Here is a 22166-nt window from a genome sequence, read left to right on the forward strand (position 1 = left end):
CCAAAAGATCACAAAAGTTTCATAAAAACCAGTTGACTGGTGGGGGGCGCCTGGGTGGCTCAGTCGGTTAAGCGTCCGACTTCAACTCAGGTCATGATCTCACGGTTCTTGGGTTCAAGCCCCGGATTGGGCTCTGTGCTGACAGCTCAGAGCCCAGAGCCTGCTTCGGGTTCTCTGTCTCCCTCTCTCTCTCTCCGCCTCTCCCCCGCTCATGCTCTGTCTCTCTCTGTCTCTCAAAAATAAATAAATGTCAAAAAAACACAAAAAACAGTTGACTGGCATACTGTGTTGACAAGTGCATGGGGAAATATTCTCTCCAGTATTCCAGAGGAAGTGTTCATTGGCATAAGTAGGTGGTACGTGGATGGGCAATTTTGAAATACATACAAAATCACAAATGCACATAGTCTTTGACCCGTAATTCCACTTCTAGGAATTTAGCCAATAAATACGCTTGTTTGCCCCTCTGCAAAATGACACAGGTGAGGCTCTTATTCATTGCAACACTGGTTGTAATAGCAAAAGACTGCAAGCAACTTAAAAGTCCACTGAAAGGTTAAAAATGCACCTCACTAGATGCAGATATGGAATAGGGTGCAGAGGAGGGTACACCATCCGTGTGCGTGATGGTTCATTTTATGTGTCGGTTTGACTGAGCCACAGGACACCCAGATAGCTGGTTAAAGACTGTGTCTGGGTGTGTCTGGGAAGGTGCTTGTGGAAGAGATTAGTGTTTGAACTCATAAAGCAGATGGCTCTCCCCAGTATGCATGAGCATCGTCCAATTCCTTGGGGGTCGCAACAGAACAAAAAGGCAGAGAAAAGTTGAATCAGCTCTACTTGAGCTGAGACATCTGTTTTCTCTTGCCCTCCATGCTTTTTGTTCGCAAGCCTTCAGACCTGGGCTAGAATCTACATCTTTGGCTCTACAGCTCTTAGGCTTTAAAACTATGCCACCTGCTTTCCTGGGCCTACAGCTTGTCGACGGCAGATGGTAGTACTTCTCAGCCTCCATAACCATGTGAGCCAATACTTTATAATCTCTCTCGCTCTTGCTCTCTCAGGATCCCAATTACATGCCCAATTTTATATATAAAACCAATAGGAGATTGATATACGTATCTCCTGCTGGCCCTGTTTCTCTAAAGAACCCTGACTAATACAGTGTGGGAAAGGTGGAAAAAAACTATTAACCCTCGTTTAGCTACTTGTTGGTGAGAGTGAGGGAAAGAGGTGTCCGAGAAAAGGAAAGAGAGGAAAGACTTCACTAGATACCCCTTTTAAATTGTGTGTTATCTATTCAAAAGTACACAAACTATATGTTATTTGTTGGAAAAAAAATCTAATTCCAAAATCTTACTGAAAAGTTCAACAGAAAATTGTATAAAATACTACTTTAAATTATATTCTTATCCCCATCTTATAACTGGAACAACTAAACGAAGAGAAGATAGGTCAGTTGCCAGGAGAAAACAAAGCTGGGCCTCCTCTCCCAAGCTAGTACTTGCCTTACTTCATTCTAGCTTCCTTGGAAACATTTCTTGGACATTCCTGGTGCAGAACTAGGGGCCCAACGGATAGAACGTTTAGGGAAAGTGTCCCCATGTATTAAACACTCAACGTGTCTAGGCTGAGATGATAAATTGGATGATCCTGCTAGGGAATGTCAGCCTGAAAATCAACTCCAGGTACCATTTCACAATGGCCCACATAGAATCAGAGAGAACAGGGCAGAGCACCCCACCTCCCCACAATCCCCAAGTGAGGGGATGAACTGGCTGTGTTTCCAGGCCCGACACCTTCAAATGTAGCACGGGACTCATGGCACTTTTGGACAAGGAATCCATCACATCAGCACTCAACTGTCCAGACCAGTGTAGCATGGAGGCTAGGAAGTTCAATGGACTTGATATAGATTGATGGGGATCTCCCATCACTAGCTCATCTCATCACCTTTGGGCCACTTGCCGAACTTCTCAGAGTCTGAGTTGGTTTGGTCCCTGAGCATGTATAATGATGCCAATTTTGCAATGTTATGAAAAAGATGAGATATAATGATGTAAGAATGCGGATCAGTGTGTGTTCCTTAGTGGGAACTCAGTAAACGGTGGCTGTGTAGCCAACTGGACAGCACAAACATCGTCGGTGGGTCAGCGGTCCCAAATCTACGTGCCATTCATCGTCTCTAGGGTTCAGTCAATCCTACCCTCACCAACCTGTGGGTTCTAAGTAAGACTGCATCATGAATCCCAGCTGTGCACTGACTTTGAGCAAATCACTTCTCTGTCCTTCAGCTTCTTAATCTGCAGAATAAGATCATAACAGTGACTACCTTATACACAAAGCACTTAGAACTAGATCTCACGTATAGTTAAGTGCTTTATGAAGTATTAGCCCTCATTATTATTTATTCGGCACCGAGTTCAGAGCGTTGCTAAGCATCAGTTTGGTTCTGATGTTGATAGCCTAGCACCGAGCTGAGGATCAGAGTGAAACTCTGTACCCCCTGTAAAGCTTCTTATACTCACACTAAGCCCATTTGTGAGACTTACTCTTACAAATCTATGATCTCCGTTTTCCTGGTTCTACCCTTGGCTTGTATTCATTTGCTTAATACCCATTAAGAGCTTTAAAGGTTTACTCAATAACAATGGAAACCAACCCAAATGAAATTAAACCATTTCCAAACTCTTCTGTGATTCCTTTCCTGGCAGAGTTGGGTAAAAATGTTCCTGGCTACCTTCTGTTGACTCGTTCAAGAAACATTTGTGGAGCCTGATACCGCGAGGTATCAGACCCCCAGCCCAGGTGCTAGAGAGAGAAACGCACATAAAACAAGCCCCGCCTTTGAGAAGGGGGAACTGAGCAAAGCAAGTGGACAATGACAATGCAATATAAGAAGGATGGTGCATTGTCCTACATTCAAGTGAGATAAGTAAGCAACAAAATAGAAACCATCTTCGATCTAAAGTATGTCCATATGCTGCTAGAACATACCAAATGCTAGGACTGAATCCAAGAACCAAGAAATATGTTGCAACACACAGACACACACACACACACACACACACACACACACACGTGTGCACACTCTCAACACACACACTTTCCAAGTCTAGAATTAGAACGCATTGCCAAAATTTCAGCATGCTGCTCTCCAAAAACAACATACTTTATAAGGCAAGAATATAAATAAACAAAACAGCCATCATAACAGTACCATTTTGTATTTCTTCCTTTTTTTCTATTCAAAAAACTTTCCTCTGTCTCATCTCTCCATGTTCCCAATACAATCATATGGTGGGATGAAAAGTCAGTCCTTACTTTTGAACTTTATAGACAAAACGGAGGGGCTGCTGGGTGACTCAATCGGTTGAGTGTCTGATTTCAGCTTAGGCCATGAACTCGCGTTTCATGTGTTCAAGCCCCCGCATTGGGGTCTGTGCTGACAGCTCAGAGCCCAGAGTCTGCTTTGGATTCTGTGTCTCCTTCTCTCTCTGTCCCTCCCCTGCTTGCACTCTGTCTCTTTCTCCCTCTCAAAAATAAATAAAAATTAAAAAAATTTTTTTTAATTTATAGACAAAAAGGAAGTAAAATCATAAAGACTGAGTTTTGCCCTGGGTTGTTCAAATGGTGGCAATTCAGAGCAAAAGCCTCTGATTCCCCACATCTCAGTCTACCTTCTGAGTGACATCAAATGAGGTCAAAGTCCCCAGAAATTAGGTTGGCATAAGTTACTGTAAGAAATGATTGCTTTGATAACCAAAAAGACAAGAAGAGACTGAACCCAAAGGGGCAGAATAGGAAGCCAAAAGGACTTACAAAGGGTTTTCTTAAAGCAAATCAAGACCACAAAATAGCCTTTTCCAGTTATTAGATTAGCAAGCGCATTTAAAAAAAAAAAAAGGCAAACCCCAGTGTTAGTGAAAGTGTGGGGGAAATGGTATCTGTACAGAACTGGAGGGCATATACATGAATAGCACCTTCCTAGATTAATTTCGTAGCAGGGACCAAGAGCTTCAAAAATGCTCATGCCCTTTGACCCCATGGTGTTCCCTCTGGGGAAGACAGTCCAAGGAAACAATCAGGAAGAGATAGAAAGGTTAGTGAGTACATCAGTCTTGTAAGGTTAATAATAAAAAAGAAAACAATCAAATATCTACCAACATGATTTCTAAATTCTGTATATAATGTGATCAAACAACTTTTGTAGAAAGAAATTCATTAGCATGGCGAGATGATCACAATATATTCCCAAAAGGGAAAAGCAGGTAATAAACCAGCAGGTACAGTACAAGGATGTTTTTCTTTTAAATGCAAATGCAATCAGGGAAAAAACATACGCACCAAAATGTTAACAGCATTATTCACACAGTGACAGGTTTTTATCTTTTATCTTTTTTCTTGATCTATGTCCTTTATTCTGTATCTGACAGTGAGCATGGGCGATGCGTGTCGATTTGCCAATTTTGCAAGGGCACATTTTAGAAGTGAATCTCAGCCATTCCTCAACCATGCCTGGCAAGGTTTTCTCCTAAGTAAGCAAACAGGCATGTGCCCAGAAGGGGTTGAGGGATAGAAGACTAACCCCTGCATGTGGCCTTGAGAAAGGCCCTAAGTATCTCTTGAAGTTCATCACCAGGATCAGGAAGGTTTAAATCACCTCAAGAAGCACTCCCTGCTCTTTCTAGGAAGCATTATCTCCTTCCTGTCCCCAGCAGATTCACACGTTTCCAGCAAGCACAGATCCTTCCTTGGCCTCCAGCACATTTGGTGGTCTCCAGCCACCCGTGAGTGGGTCGCCTGATTCACAAACCAGCTGGTCATCAGCTGCACCTTCTGAAAACATCCTTCCTCACCACAGTACCTACTAGCAGTTTGCGTAAGAGCAAAGAGTCGTGAATTGAATTGAATTGAATTGAATTGAATTGAATTGAACGGTAAACCTCATTTTGCTCTCCTCCTGTTGTTCTCATTTCTCTTTAATCTTCCAGATTCTATCCCATTTTCTTATTCTTTCCCACAACAATGCTACTGCTAGTATTATGGAAGTCAAGGACGTCCAATGAAGAAATACCGGGGGATGTTTCTAATCTCTGAGAGTGTAAGGTCTTCCTTACAGCTGTGGGTGTAACATTCGTAAGGCCTCTGAAAAAAATGGTTACGCTTTTAAGATTACATTTTGAGCCCTTACTGGAGGAAGCTCCTGCAAGTGTTGCTAATACAATACATTATAACATTAAATGCAACCAATGGATGTCTGTTAATAGTAATGCAAGGCCTTCAGTCAAACATGGGCCCAGGTTGTGCCCCTCTAAAACTGACAAAACTTAATGGAAAGTGATAAAATAAGTCTTAATTCTAACATCAACAACAATGTTTTTTAAAGCTTCTCATTTATAATACCCGTCCCTTAAACCTCACAATTTACCCAAATTCATGCAACTATTTACAGTTTATAAGTAGCATATATTTCCCATATCACTCATCGTTAATCTTCCAGACAGTAAAACATACCTTATCATAGGTGACCTCTTCATATGACTCACAGACACATCTCTAGGTCAAATATGGCTACAACAGAGCCATATAACTCCAAGAAATCCTTAAAAATCCTGTTTTCAACAAACAGCATAACATTATCAGTTTTATCAAATTCCATTTGTTCCTCCTAAATACTTTCTCAATGTGTAAGTAAGCAAAAAGAAAAAGAGGAAAAAATACGGGAACAAAAACCAGAAGTGCAATTAATCATCTTACCATGTCCTTTCTTCATCGTAGGGACATTTGGGGATGGCCGGCCTCACAGGAGGTGGTGACTCCAAGGGTAAGCCCACAGGGCTTCTTCCCCCAAATAAGTCAGCTGAGTCGCAGTTGGTTATTAAAAACAGAAGTGCATTTTGATGTCAGCCCTGGATAGACTTGCTAATTCCTCTTTTCTCTCTCCGAAGAGCTTTGGATCTGGTTCGTGCAGCACCAGAGGGTACCTCACATCTTGTCGGCCGACCCAGTGGTACTGAGGCTAAAAGAAAGGAGAAATACTCTGAGTGATGTGTGTGTCAGAGCCTACAGAGGCTTTAATCCTCGGCAGTGACACATTTGGGGAGCTACGAACAGGAAACTCAGAGCTGGGCAGACTGCCAGAATCATTCCGAAAACGTGCCAAACCCTTACGAAATACCCACACACTTTATTTCACATTCACCTCGAACACTTCACAAGCCTGTGTCTCTGTCCTCATGTGACTTTGCGTTAGACCTAGACAAGCCTTGCCCGCATGTCCAGCCTACCACAGGTCCCGTCATCCCCCGAGTCAAGACGGGGACTGGGGTGTCCTACCCTCTCCCTTGGTTGCTGTCCTCCCAATCCTTCTTAGAACAATATCCACAAATGTGAGCCTGAAGGACCTTTCATTCAGTTCTCTTTATCTTTCAGCCCCAGCGTCTCTTTGTGCCTCTGCCACATGCCCTGGGAACACCACCAGCCTCTCTCCTCATCGTCCTAGAGGTGGGAGGCCCACTGATCACCCTCCAGCACAGGGTGTCTGGATGCTGGGACAGTGGCAGGCAGGGAGGGTGAGGGGAGATGAGGGCTGTGTGTAGCCAGAATCTCTGCCTTCCTCCAGAAGCGGTCGCGTCTATCCAGGAGAGATGGTGCTGTCTGTCCGGTTACCTCTTTCCTCCCTCTCTCCTTTGACCCCTTCTACACCCGGCATTCATGTTCTCAACATGACATAGGGTCCAGCTTTTCACAGTGCTGCTCACGTATCTGCAGCAAAGCACCTGGGTGGCTCAGCTGGTTGAGTGTCTGACTCTCGGTTTTGGCTCCAGTCATGATCTCACAGTTTCATGAGTTCCAGCCCTGTGTTGGGCTCTGTGCTGCCAGCACCGGGCCTGCTTGGGAGTCTCTCTCTCCCTCTCTCTCTGCCCCTCCCCCCTCAAGATACATAAACAAAGAAACAAATAAATAAATAAACTTGAAAAGTAAAGTCTGCGGCATAGCCAAACCTCTCCTTCTGGCCATCAGCTGGCCTCAACACATCTTTCTGCCTCATTCCCACTGCCCTCACAAGAACGCCTCGTGCCCATCTGGATGGCCACCCACTGACTCGAGAAGACACTGTTCAAAGCCTGGCTTGCCCATGCTGGGCAGCCACCACCCTACCACCATCTCTTATCTTTGCGAATGTGATGACACCCACATGCACGTTTCCAACCCTCCTCATTGCCCCACCCCCAGACTTCTGATCTTTACCACCATTCACTCAAGCATACCCCCCCCCCCGCCACTGCATCCTGGGGTGATTCTTCTTGCTCTGAACCTGTGTCTTGCCTGCATGACTAACAACAGACAGCAAGAGTAGCCACTTATTAGGTTTCAGGCACTTTTCTAGGAAATTTAACATTTTTAGACCCGTGTTACAGATGAGGAGACTGAGGTGTAGAAAAAGCAAATCCCTTCCCCAAGATCCCTTCCCCAGGCAGGGTGGAGCCCAGATTGAGGCCATCTGGCGTTGTTCTTCAAGTCTTACCTGGAATCAGTGCTATTTGGGGGTGGGGGTGGGGGGAACATATGTACTCAGGGACAATGCAATTTCCTCACACTATTGGTATCCTTTCCAGAGGGTATCCCAGAATGCCTTCCCATTCTAGGTAATTACCAAATAACCACAATTAATTGGTATATTAATGAAATTTAAATGAGATACCAAATGTTTTGCTTTAACCATGGGCAGGAATTTCAACAACATTAAGAATAGGCAGAATGGTCTTGAGGTTTAAGGCTCCTGCAATAATTTCACTGACATTTCTAACCTATCTATAATGTGAGTGTTCAGGTCTAGGCCACCTGGTAAATCAACAGACTGCTTAAGACATAATCCCACTGAAACAGCTGAGAAGTCCCTGAAAGGTCTGAATGAACTTTCTACCCTTTCTCCAATGAGGAGTAGCCATGAGCCTTGAGGGGCTAACTCCATCCCTAACTCTAGGGTTGGCCCCACTGGTCTGAGCCAACCAGGGTCATTCTACTATTCCTTCCAAAGAGATTGCAGGATGGGCATAACAGGGCAAAGCCAAGTGCCACACAGCATCCTCCTGGCCATAGCAAGCACTTAGGGTTGGTCCAGTCAGAGCAAGTCTTAGGGCTTCTACCTGACAATGGTAGGTAGCACCCACTTAGGGCTGCTATGTGAAACTTTCTTAAGACAAAGAGAGAAACAAGCTTGAGAATGAAGCCCACACACAAGAGAGGGGTTTCCAGAGAACTACAGAGAAAGTGCTAGAAACTCATCCAACCCATATTATCTCTGGAATGTTCACTGATGAGAGACATCTACTTTTTGGCATTGCCAGGTCAGTTGAATCGGGTTTTCAAACTATACTGACTAATACAGACTCCCAGAGCAGAGATGAGTGGTGGCTGGGGAACCAGAAGGAGGGGCATCTCAGGGGAAAGAGTCTGACCCCAGTTCCTCTGCACAAGCAGCTTGCCATCTTTCTTTCTCCAGTTCCTCCCTGTTCCTCATCTCCTCCCCTCCTCCCCTCCCCTCCTCTCCTTCCTTCTCCTTGGCCTCCTTCTTCCCCCTCTTTCGTTTCCTCCTTTTCTTCCTTCTCCTCCCACTCTTTCCTCCCATAAAGAAAAGGAAAACATCATCAGAGAGATTCCGAGTGGTAAGAAGAGGCCGATAAGGAGAGAGGAGACAGTCAGCAGTGGCTTGCAGCTTCAGATGAACACCAACTCATAAGCTCTCAGACTTGGCTCTTACGCTCTTTGAAACATACCAGCAGCTTCCAGGGTTGCTAGCCAGGAGCGATTGATGCTGGAGGATGAACAATATTTCATTCCAGAGATGCTTCTGTCCTTCTACTGGGTGCAAGACCCTCTTCTAAGCATTTTGGAAGGAGAAAAAAAAAAAGGCCTGGAAGACCCAGCCTTGGCCTCAAGAAGCTTACCCTACAGTAGATAGGCAAGCTGCAGATGCAAAAATGGGCTTAGCCCACCATTAGTATTTGCCTCCCAAAACAGGAGTTTGTGACCTCAATTTTTCCCTCCTTGTTTAGCTTATCATCTTATCTAAGCCTTTAGTGGAGGAAAGAGATTTCATTTCAAGGATTTTTCTGGTCCTCTTTTCCATTCCAGAGAATTTTCTCTCCCTTCCCCTTTCCTGCTTCTCAACAAGGAGAAAAAAATGTCAGGAATCTAGAGTGTTTAGTTAACATGTGTGAACACACACACACATACACACACTTCTGTGTGGGATTTCTCAGTTGCATAGTCCCTCCACAGAGTTCAGGGGAAACAAATAGTCATAGCTGGCAACAAAAATGCAATACCAGAAGTTAATGGAAAATCTCCAAACTCTAGGGTTCTTTATAAATGCTGGAGCACAGAACCTACTGAGTCAAGCCCAGAGCTTTTACTATTCAAACTATAGAAAACATCATTATGACACAGTTTTATCAGTAACATGGTCTTTGTAGAACCCCAGAACATTCTGTATTTACGCATAAGCGGTCAGAAACAACTCATGTATTTTCCCAGAATATTTTTATGGAAAAGTTTACACATTCAGAATTGACTTGCATTTAACAATATCTTTAATGTGTTTGTGATTCATGTGTTTCCTACATATCACAACTGATGAGAAAGGAGAATATGAAGAAGCACATACAATAAATGTGTCCATGACCACGTGTGTGTGTGCCAGTGTGTGTGCTTGCGTGCAAGCATGGACATACCTAGAATCAAACCTTGGCTGCCCGCCCTATGCTATGAGTCCTTAAGAAAGAGTAAACCTCTGTTTTACTAGGTCCAGCAATTTTGCAATTAAACAAACACTGACCGGAAACCCCAGGAGACCTGAGTATGGCTTTGGGGAAATCACTTCACCGCTCTGGACCTCAGTTTCTACATATGAAAAAAAAAAATGCAGGATAGTCTAAATCCTTGTTATATAAAGCGTGGCCATAGGCCGAGAGCATCACCAGAGAGCATGTCAGAAATACAGAATCTCAGGTCCTACCCCAGAACTACTGAATCAGAATCTATATTTGAATAAAATTGCCCAGGTGACTTGTGTGCACATTTAGTTTTGAGGAGCACTGGTCTACATGATCTCTGAAGTACCTTCTAGCGACACATTCTGTTAGTTTAACCTTTGTTCCTTTAAACTGGAAAATTAACACACTATGCCAAATGGCCTCCTTGTAACCTTTGTGGTTAAGCCCTGGGAGAATCTGGCTCGATATTTGCCTACTGATTTCACTCCTGTCCCAGGCAATGACAAATAAACAAATCGGATTGTCTCCATGACCCTTCCAGACCACTAAGCCACACGGGGTCTTCCAGCTTCCCTACCAAACCTCTTAATACTTCATACCTCCAGAGAGCTCTTTCATCCATCACAGAGTTGGAGGGATTTTGCAAGTACAGATTAGTGAGCAGGAAAGATTTTAGACAATTATTACAGAGCTAGCCTTTTAGCACTTAATGAAACCATGATCACTAAGAGAAAACATGAATTGACTAAGGACAAGCCAAGTCTGGTGAAGCTCATTCAATGTTTGATGGCATTATAGATGGGAAGATTACACAGAATACTTCAGACTCAATGAATCAAGAGTTCATGAAAGCATTTACAAACTTCTTTCTTGTGAGCAAAATGAACAATACAATTAGTAGACCTGGAAATCTTCATAAATGCCCATACTCCATGACGAATGCGTCAATCTGAAGGGTGGTCTCCACCCGAAAACCTCAGGTGCCATACCTGCTCCCTACCAGGAAACTGACAGCCAGGATGGGGATATACATGGTCATGGGTGACCCTCCAGTTGTGATGAGTCAAGAGTGGAGGAGTGTGGTGGGGAGGAGTACTGAAAGGAATACATTTCCCCCCACAAGAGCAAATTCAAGGTTAGAATGCAAAACTTGAATCTGAAACCAAAAAAATTATCAAGTGAACATTGCCAAAAAGATCCAGAGAGTGTAGAGATGGATCCTGGTAATATTTCCAGAGGCCATGAATGAGGAAGAGGAGAGGGCCACAAAGCCAGGTTAGAGGCTAGAGATGGAGCTGGTAGGCCCGGGGCAAGTTCCTGAAGCCTAAGGGCAAGGCTGGTATGCTTACACAATGGGGGGCCCCCGAGTTTAAATGGACTGCAAATTCACTGAGTAAGCAAATCAGGATCCCAAAAACCCCATTAGGAGGGAGCCATAGACCCCAACGAATAAAACAAAATTTAACAGAGACAAATGTGAAACCCTATTCTTTCTTCCCAAACCTAATTTTGTAAGTATAGGATAGGGCAAAGAGAAAGCAGAAGCATTGGTGGAAAACAAAACCAAACAACTGTAGGGGTTCTTGATTGACCAAGACATCCTCGATGAATCCTAAGTGTGATCAGAGACTGCATGCTTAGCTTCCCTGGTAGAAAAATGACTTCTAGTAAAAGGGAGGGTGGTCATTCTCATCAATCTCCAGAACAGTGTTTCCTAAACATTTTCCCATCATGGCACTCAGAGGAAATGATAACAAGGGCTTTCCTGGCCAGAGAAGATGAGCCAGGCTCTCCTGTTGACCCATAAACCAAGGGGATTGATATCTGCACACCTGGAAGCCACCAGGTATCCTACTCCATAGATGGAGCTAGGACAATGGAATAGAAAGTTCTAGAGGCCGATTGAAGAGAGACCTTTGTAACAATAGAGCTTCCAGCAATGAAATGGGCCAAATCCAAAGGTGATATGTTTGACAGATCCCTGAACTATTCAAACAAAGGCCACTTGGGATGGACATGAACATCTAACAGGAATCCCTTCCACCATCTCTTACTGGCCCTCTGATTTTTCATGAAGTTTGTGGGGTTTTTTTTTTGTTGTTGTTCATTTGTTTTGTTTTGTTTTGTTTTACCCTCATGGCGAATCACTGTGCTAGGCAGGCGCATTTTCTTATCATTCACAAACTGAAATAGGAAACCAGAGCTAGTATGAGAAAATCCACAAATAGAATTTAGATCTACCAACTTCAACTCCTTTCCTTGTTTTCTCTATTGCAGTGACTAGCTGTACATTTCTGTAAACTTTGGATGTGGTTTTCAGTTCTTCCAGTGAATAAGGAATTCAGTGTCTTTAATAAGGTAAGATGATATATTGTTTGTACTCATTATATTTCAAGTTCTAAGTGAGTCCCAGGCCAATAAATGTGTCCGATTGACTGTGCCATTAAACTTTAGATGAAACTATTTTGTCTTCAGTTGTTCTTTGACAAAAGTTAATACTATTACTAAATCTGTGGGAAGGTTCAAAGGTTTTGAGTAGTACAGACTTTTTAAATGGTTTTCTTATTTAAAAAAATATAACCACAATATAGAAGATAGGGAAAATAAAGTTTAAAAAGTCCTTCATGATCTTGCCATCTATTTCCTAATTATTGTCAGCATTTGGAATACTTCCATCTATTCCTTTTTTTCTATGCCCATATATGTTTGTAATCTCTCTCCTTTTTTTTTTTTAAGTAACCCCTACACCCAACGTAGGCTTGAACTCACGACCTTGAGAACAAGAGTCACATGTTCTACTGACTGAACCAGCCAGGCACCCCTCTTTATAATCTCTTTTGATTTAACATTTCATTACAAGCAGTTTTTTGTGCTATGACATGGCTTTCATAATTATCATTTTTAGTACTAAATTATCACATGATGCATATCACCTCCTATTCTGGCACATTTCCCCTTCTTTGAAGTCTTTGTTCCCTTTATGGCTTTTGTTTTACATTAGAAATTAAACAGATTTTTTTTACACACTACATTTTAAAAGTCTGGATGGATGGACATCTTCATGTCATTCACATGTCATTTGAAAAGGACAGGATTGTCCATGATACAGAGTTCTTTTCCTCTTCATATGTTTTCTGTATGTTGTAGATATCTTACCAAGCAAGGAACCTCGCCAAGATTTCTAATAGAAACCTTAAAAATCTATAAGATATGACATCAAAGGCTCAGTCATTACAAATTGAACACATGTGCTCCTGCCCCTTCTGTAGCTGATGCTCAAAAGGATCACAAACACGATCACATTCAGTACAAGGAAATCAACAGATCATGTGTCAGCTTGATTTGCTTAACATCAAGAGCCATTATGAAGTACCTTGGGAGGGGTGTGTGTGTGTGGCTGGAAAATATCACTTTCCATGTTTATTATTCCTATCTCCTCATAGATGAAGATTTTATGAGCAAAGACACATTAATTATGTGGTTTCAGTCATAGAAATCACAAAAACAGAAGTATCCAAATGTACCTATTGGTTAACAAAATGCTGTGAAACTATACTCAGTTCTTGACTCAATTTCAAACCCTGTTCTTTGTAACAAGCAGTTCTCCTTAAAAACTCAGTTCAATTTCATTACTTCATCTCCAATTCCCTCAAGGTGGAGGAATCCTAATTAATCATGTTCCCTAAAGTTATTGTAAGTAATTCTTCCTTTAGAGGGGTTATTTCTACTTCCTCTCAAACTTCCTCTCTAAGAAATCTGAGTGCTTTTTGTCTAAAGGGATAATTCTTAACAAGATATTCTCATGATAACCACTGTAAATGTATGGGGTAAAATGATGCCTAAGAGAGAGGTTCAGCCAAATTCAGATTTGTCCTTAGGACTTGAGCTCATTGTTCTGTGGCCAGTCTCTACAGAACAGCTCAGCTCTACCTGTTACCAGCTCTGTAACCCTGAGCAAGTTTCATAACCTCTCTGTGCCTTGGTTTTTCATCTATAAAATGGCAACAACATTTATATGTACTTCATTGTGTTATGGAGAATTTTAAGGGAGATCATATATATAAAGCACTTAGAATGGTGCCCAGCATATACATTTTTTTTCTTTTTAAAAAAGTAGCGTACCACATAAATACAATTAAAACAAAATTTTCCTTTGGGGGCACTTGACTCAATGAACAGTCTCCTTCTCTAAGCACTTCTTCTGTACTCTGAATCCTCTTCTTCCTCCTAACTTCTAGCTACCAAGACTCCCCAAGGATCACAGCTGCCAAATGAGTCTCTTCACCTACCTCCTTGCCTCAACCCTTACCTTCTGGGAGGAGAGCTTAAAATAGTACCTGGAGCCCAGGCTGCTGTTCTAGTTCAGGACGAATACCAGTCTCTGGGCACTTCCCCTTGTGGTCGCTCAACACTCAACCGTTGCAAACTATGTCGAGTGCTGCGCCAGCCTGAGAATACAGCTCGGAAAGGACTGCTCTCAGGAACCCTGCCAGTAGGATGTGAGCCCAAAGTTGTATCCTGCGGGTGTGAGAGATGTTTGGACGGCATTAGCAGGAGGTTGGCGGGATCCACATAAGATCAGCTTGGCTCACCAAGCCCCTCCTGCCAGTTCCCCCACAACTTGACCCCACACCCAGACTTGCCCTTCCAACTCTCTTCCCTAGACACGACTACCAACTCCCCTTTAGCTAACCTTGTCCCATTCCCCCATCCATCCAGTTACTAGAATCCCTTTACTTTAATTTTTTCTTTACATTTGGTTCTTTAAATAGCCAGTAAGCTTGATTTTATCTTAAAAACCTTTCTTCTAGAAGGGTGGGGAAAATATTAGACTATTTGTTCAGTCATCATTAACATTTTATGACACAAGGTTGAAATGGTACACGTATATAAAATTATATATAATATATAATATAAATTGCATATACATGTATATATGTGCATATATATATAATTATTTATGTAGTTATTGGTTTATATGAAAAATCAATGACTAGGGATTTCCATTGGATGGACTCAAGAAACCCTCTGATAATAAACTGAGGATAAACATTTAAACCACACAGGGTAAAGAGTGAGAGTAAAAACACTTCACACATAAAAGTAGAACTTAGAGGGGCTCCTGGGTGGCTCAGTCGGTTAAGAGTCCAACTTCAACTCAAGTCATGATCTCAGGACTCAGTGGGTTCCAGCCCATGTCCCGGTCTGTGCTGACAGCTCAGAGCCTGGAACCTGCTTCAAATTCTGCCTCCCTCTCTCTGCCCTTCCCCCACTCATGCTCTGTCTCTCTGTCTCAAAACTAAAATAAAAACATTTTTAAAAAATTAAAAAGTAGAACTTAGAAACCGTTAAAAGCTCTCAGAAGGAGGTTCCTGGGTGGCTCAGTTGGTTAAGTGTCCCACCTTGGCTGAGGTCATGATCTCACCATTCCTGAGTTCAAGCTTCCATCGAGCACCCTGCTGTCAGCACAGAGCCTATTTCAGACCCTCTGTCCCCCTTTCTCTCTATCCCTCCCCTTCCCCCTTCAAAAATAAACATTACAAAAAAAAAGCTTTCAGAAATACAAACTATAAAAAAAAAATAAATCACCAGAGGCAAATAGCATAGAAAAATGGTTATCTCAGCCTTATCTCCAGTTGAGGACTGATAAAGAAGTCTCCCATGATAATATGTGGCTCCTGGCACCTTTCAATGGGTTTGGAACTTGATTTTACACAAGTCTGTATGTTCAGAAAAGCCATAAGCCAACTTAAAGTACACCTAAGGCCCCTGGCCAAGGGAATGTAAATACTCCCTGGAGGAATGTACTCTCAAAATGAGCCTCAAGCTTTTTTCGCAGATAGATTTTAAGCAAACATGACTTCACGATGAAAAATAAAACACACACACACACACACACACACACACACGGATATAAACTACTAAATATTCACATAAAAATCCAAGAGAACCAGCCCGGTTAGAAAAAAAACAAAAAACAAAAAACTATTAAGTGTCCCGATCAGATGTGGGGTGGGGGGGAGGTCACAAATGTGGGGCACTCCAACCAGGTGGAGGCTGGTAACCTAGGCAGGGAAAGAATTCACCCAAGGCAGGGCAAAAGAGGTAGACGTTTATTGAATGCAAGGCAAGGGAGCCTCTGGCAGGACAGCAAAGGAGAGACTGTCTTCCGTGAGGCGGTGGGGAGGGGCTGCTTTGTAGGGCAGACTGAGGGAGTATGGGGACTTATGGAATTTTCCCTGTTTTGGTAATCCTACGAACTGTGCCTGGTTATAACTGGTCAGTGAGAGCCTATGGCTATTTCATGGTAAGTTGCTCAATGAGCCTATTTGCATTCAGCTCAGTAGGGCCCTTACACCTTGCTCGGGTTTCCATTCCTCAAGCCTGTTGCCTAAAAGTGGCCTCTACAAACACCTCTTGAAATATTAAATGAGCAAACATAGGATATAAAGCAAATATGTATACATTTTAAAATTTTGAAAAGGAATCAAGAAACATAGTAAGAAACAAAAAATATACAAAATATTCAGGCAAATATTTTTTAAGATTTTTTTTTTTTTTAGTGTGTCCTTATTTTTGAGACAGAGACAGAGTGTGAGCAGGAGAGGGGCAGAGAGAGAGGGAGACACAGAATCGGAAGCAGGCTCCAGGCTCTGAGCTGTCAGCACAGAGCCCAACACAGGGCTCGAACTCACAGACCATGAAATCATTACCTGAGCCAAAGTCAGACGCTCAACCACCTGAGCCACCCAGGCACCCCAGGCAGATATTTTTTAAAAATACATATGTACTATACTATTAATTAAAACTGAGCATACAATTAAGCCATAAGTTTAGAACAAATTTCAAGCCATTGATATACATACAGATCCTATTTTTTTACTACAGTGCAATTAAGTTACAAAGAAAAACTAAGACACATATATATTTGGAAATGTAAACATACATGTCTACTTAACTTATGATAATAACAGAAATTAGAAAACACTTAAAATTAAATAATACTTTTTAAAACCTATGTTTCAAAGCTAAAAGCATATGGCTATGGAGGGGACATTTTTACCCTTAAGTGTGTATATTGGAAAAGAGGCTAAAAATTAATGAGTTCAGTGCTTTCCTTAAGAAATTAGGAAAAGAAGACAGAAAATTCAAGGACTTCTACAAGCAGACATCAAAACTTATTATAAAGCCATAGCAATTAAAGTTTTGGTCTGAGAATATGCAAACAGACCAGGAACACAATAAAGAGCTCAGAAAGAGGGTCATATTGAGAAAATTAATGTCCATTAAATACATATGTAATCCCTAAATTTCACAGGCTCCCTTGCAGTATGGCCAGAACTAAGTAAATAGTTCTGGATAAATTGCTGCAAGCGGAATTGACCTGTTTCACTTAATGAGCCAAGACAGTTATGAGCAAACGTGAAACTACACTGAAGTGGTGAGCACAGTTTAATGTAAAGAATTATTGAATCACTATGTTGTATACCTGAAACTAATATAACATTGTATGTCAGCTAAATACTTCAATTAAAAAAAGAAAGAAAATAGGAGCAAGTGTGAGTTCTCCATCATCCTCTTTCTCCCATATGTGAAGCTGGAAAGAAAGAGTTCCAAGACTGTAGGATGGCAGAAAGGTAGCAGCCTAAATGGAGCTGCCATTAAAAGACAGCCACTGGGGTGCCTGGGTGGCTCAGTTGGTCGAGCATCCAACTTGGGCTCAGGTCATGATCTCGCAGTTCATGTGTTCTAGCCCCACATCCGGCTCTGTGCTGACAGCTCAGAACCTGGAGCCTGCTTCAGATTCGGTGTCTCCCTCTCTCTCTGCCCCTCCTCCCACTTGCACTCTGACTCCCTCTCTTTCTCAAAAATAAATAAACACTAAAAAAATTTTTTTAAATAAATTCATTCATTGTTGGTTTTTTTTTTTAAAGAAGAGCCAATTACCAATACCAGACTTACAAGTGAGAAATGAACTTTCATTGTGCTAAGTCAGTGAGATTTCAGGCTTTGTCACTGCATTGTATTGTTTCCTATCCTGACAAATATTTGTGGAAGGTTAGTACATGACAGAGGTGACGATGCAGACAGTTCAATAAAACATTCCGGGACAAGCGGTAAAACACATGCAGAGAAAATGGAACTAGCTTCTGATCTCGTACTATCCTAAAAGAAAGTCTTTCAGCTGGATCTAAGATTGATGATGAAAGGCAAAAATCTTCATTTATTTTTTACAATAAAATATAAAAATATATATTTATTCTAAAATAAAAGAATTTCAGAGTAGTAAAAAAAAACTTTAAGAGGACTCAATGTCTTTAAAAATATATGAAGATTGATAAATTTACCTATGTCGTAATGAAGAACTTCCCATCACCAAAAGACATCATAAAAAAATAAAGGATAAGCCAAAAGTGGGAGATATTTGCAATGCAAATGACCTATAGAGAATTAGGATCCAAAACATACAAAGAATTCCTAGAATCCGTACAGAGGGAGAAACAGACAAATGTTAAAATGCACAAAAAAGATAAAATAGACATTTCATACAAGGGGAAACTCAAAGACAAATAAAGTAAATGAAAAGATGCCTCAGTTAAAAATCCAGGAAAATTAGAAACACAATGAAATACTACTCTACATTTGCTAGATGGAGACACAAAAAATTTAAGTCTAAGAAACCAAATGTGGACAATAAATAGTAATTCTATTTGATGTGCTATAAATCATTACAACCACCTGGGAAACAATTTGAACATATACTTACCCTCAGATTCAGTTTATGCTTTGTCTAGAGCATATCGTGAAATATATACTGTATGAGATGAGTACCAAAATGCTCATAGAAACATTTTTTATAATAGCAAAAAACAATGAAATCCCCAAAATCCAGTGGTAAATTAATGGATAAATTAATTACAGTATTAATTATAATATATTTACACCATTCAATACTATACAGCTGTGAAAACTAAGTTTAGCTACATGTATTGACATGATTATAGCTTAATTTTTTTTAACATTTATTTATTTTTGAGACAGAGAGAGACAGAGTATGAATGGGGGAGGGTCAGAGAGAGAGGGAGACACAGAATCTGAAGCAGGCTCCAGGCTCTGAGCTGTCAGCACAGAGCCCGACGTGGGGCTCGAACTCACGGACTGTGAGATCATGACCTGAGCCCAAGTCAGACGCTCAACCGACTGAGCCACCCAGGGGCCCCGACATGGTTATAGCTTAAAAACAAAATGCTAAATTAAAAAAAGAAGCAAGTCACAGAAGAATAAGGCAATATTTTTTTACAATATAAAAAAAGAAACAAAATAATATATTTTTCCCTTTATTTTTTAAATTTATTTAACTTCAAGTTAGTTAACATACAGTGTAATGTTGGTTTCAGGAGTAGAACCCAGTGATTCATCATTTACATATGACTCAGTGCTCACCCCAACAATTGCTCTCCTTAATACCCATCACACATTTAGCCCATCCCCCTCCAACTCCCCTCCAGCAACCCTGTCTGTTCTCTGTATTTAAGAGTCTCTTATGGTTTGTCTCCCTCTCTGTTTTTATCTTACTTTTCCTTCCCTTCCCTATGTTCATCTGTTTTGCTTGTTAAATTCCACATATGAATGAAGTCATATGGTATTTGTCACTCTTTAACTTATTTTACTTAGCATAATACACTCCAGTTCCATACTAGAGTTCCACATTGTTGCAAATAGCAAGATTTCATTCTCTTTGATCACAGAGTAATATTCCATTGTATATGTATATACCACAAATATTACATATACATATATTATATGTGTATACCACACACAATACCGTATTCTTTATCGATTCATCAGTTGATGGACATTTGGGCTCTTTCCATAATTTAGCTATTGTTGACAGCACTGCGATACATATTGGGGTGCATGCGCCCCTTCAAATTAGCATTTTTTGTATCCTTTGGATAAATACCTGGAAGCGTAATTCCTGGGTCGTAGGGTAGTTCTATTTTTAATTTTTTGAGGAACCTCCATTCTGTTTACCAGAGTGGCTGCACCAGTTTTCATTCCCACCAGCAATGCAAAAAGATTCCCCTTTCTCTGCAGAAACACGACAAGGATGTCCACTCTCACCACTGCTGTTCAACATAGTACCAGAAGTCCAAACCTCAGCAATCAGACAACAAAAAGAAATAAAAGGCATCCAAATCGGCAAAGAAGAAGTCAAACTTTTCACTCTTCACAGATGAAATGATACTGTACATGGAAAAACCCAAAAGACTCCACCAAAAAACTGCTAGAACTGATATGTGAATTCAGCAAAGTCACAGGATATAAAATCAACATACAGAAATCAGTTGCATTTCTATACACCAATAATGAAGCAACAGAAAGAGAAATCAAGGAATCGACCCCATTCACAATTGCACCAAAACCATAAGATACCTAGGAATAAATCTAACCAAAAAGGTAAAAGATCTGCATGCTGAAAACTATAGAAAGCTTATAAAAGAAATTGAAGAAGGCACAAAGAAATGGGAAAATATTCCATGCTCATGGATTGGAAGAACAAATATTGTTAAAATGTCTATACTGCCCAAGGTAATCTACACATTCAATGCAATCCCTCTCAAAATAACATCAGCATTCTTCACAGAGCTAGAAAAAACAATCCTAAAATTTGTATGGAACCAGAAAAGACCCCGAATAGCCAAAGTAATGTTGAAAAAGAAAACCAAAACCGGAGGCATCACAATCCCAGACTGTAGCCTCTACTACAAAGCTGTAATCATCAAGACGGCATGGTACTGGCACAAAAACAGACACATAAATCAATGGAATAGAGTAGAGAACCCAGAAATAGACCCACAAATATAAGGCCAGCTAATCTTTAACAAAGCAGGAAAGAGTATCCAGTGGAAACAAAGGCAGTCTTTCCCAACTGGTGCTGGGGAAACCGGACAGCAACATGCGGAAGAATGAACCTGGACCACTTTCTAACACCAAACACAAAAATAAATTCAAAATGAATGAAAGACCTAAATGTGAGACAGAAAACCATCAAAATCATAGAGGAGAACACAGGCAGCAACCTCTTTGATCTCAGCTGCAGCAACTTCTTACTAAACCTATCTCCAGAGGCAAGGAAAATAAAAACAAAAATAAACTATTGGGACCACATCAAGACAAAAAGCTCTGCACAGCAAAGGGAACAATCATCAAAACTAAAAGGCAACTGATGGAATGGGAGAAGATATTTACAAATGATATATCAGATAAAGGGTTAGTATACAAAATATATAAGGAATTTATCAAACTCGACATCCAAACAACAAATAATCCGGTGAAGAAATTGGCAGAAGACACAAATAGACACTTTTCCAAAAAAGACATCCAGATGGTTAACAGACACATGCAAAGATGTCAACATCACTCATCAGAGAAATACAAATCAAAACCACAATGAGATACCACCTCACACCTGTCAGAATGGCTAAAATTAACTCAGGAAACAATAGATGTTGGCAAATATATTGTTTTGATATGCAAACATAAATGCTAAAATTATAGAAATGCTAAATTCAAGAGAGTGATTCTATCTAGGGGGAAGTGGGAAGGGGCAAGGGCACACAGAAAACCTTAAGGATACTGATAATGTTCTATTTCTCAGATTACTTGGTGGGTTTGTGAGGACAGGTTTTTTGATTTAAGGCCTATAAATTATATCTATCCCCTTGTAAACTCTGAGTGTTTTATAATTTAAAAATAATCAATTCCCTTCTCTTGTCTTCTTGCTTTTAAAGAAAAAGAAAACAATGTTGTAGTGAAAACTTCATCAGATAAAACGGAATTTATAAACAAGGAGAATTTTTCTTCCTAATAGATACATTGCTGTCCATTCCCACATTCTTTGTCATCTCTGCAACCTCTTTTTAAAAAAAAATTTTTTTTAACGTTTATTTATTTTTGAGACAGAGACAGAGCGTGAACAGGGGAGGGGCAGAGAGAGAGGGAGACACAGAATCTGAAACAGGCTCCAGGCTCTGAGCTGTCAGCACAGAGCCTGACGCGGGGCTCGAACTCACAGACCGTGAGATTATGACCTGAGCCGAAGTCGGACGCTTAACCGACTGAGCCACCCAGGCGCCCCTGCAACCTCTTTTTACCATGACAGAAACTGTATTTTCCCCCAGTTTTACTACCAAAAGAAAATGGCATCATCACTGCTTGCCACGCAGGAATTGTATGTATGTGACTCTCAGAGGAAATGTCTAGTTCATGATTTGGCAATAAGAAAGGACACTATAGTGGAGCAGGCGGGGAAATCCAAGGTTAAACTCTTGGGAAATGCTGTGAAGTGGACATTTGTTAGGTTTTGACATATGTATAAAG

General features: G+C 41.0%; 1 protein-coding gene across 2 annotated transcripts in view; it reads right to left on the minus strand.

Annotated features, from left to right (window-relative positions):
- Positions 1-22166, minus strand: part of IL1R1 (interleukin 1 receptor type 1) — a 129050-nt gene that overhangs the window by 72523 nt on the left and 34361 nt on the right. The window contains exons 3-4 of one of the 2 annotated variants that reach the window (XM_042981090.1): positions 5761-6022; positions 5518-5615 (exon numbers count right to left, since the gene is read on the minus strand). The gene's annotated coding sequence lies outside the window, so the exon portion shown is untranslated. Of the gene's footprint in view, positions 1-5517; positions 5616-5760; positions 6082-22166 lie in introns of those variants that run through there. The other variant, XM_007097780.3, reaches the window with a different exon arrangement.

Source organism: Panthera tigris, chromosome A3 (assembly GCF_018350195.1).
Source record: "Panthera tigris isolate Pti1 chromosome A3, P.tigris_Pti1_mat1.1, whole genome shotgun sequence".
Classification (NCBI taxonomy): Eukaryota; Metazoa; Chordata; class Mammalia; order Carnivora; family Felidae; genus Panthera; species Panthera tigris.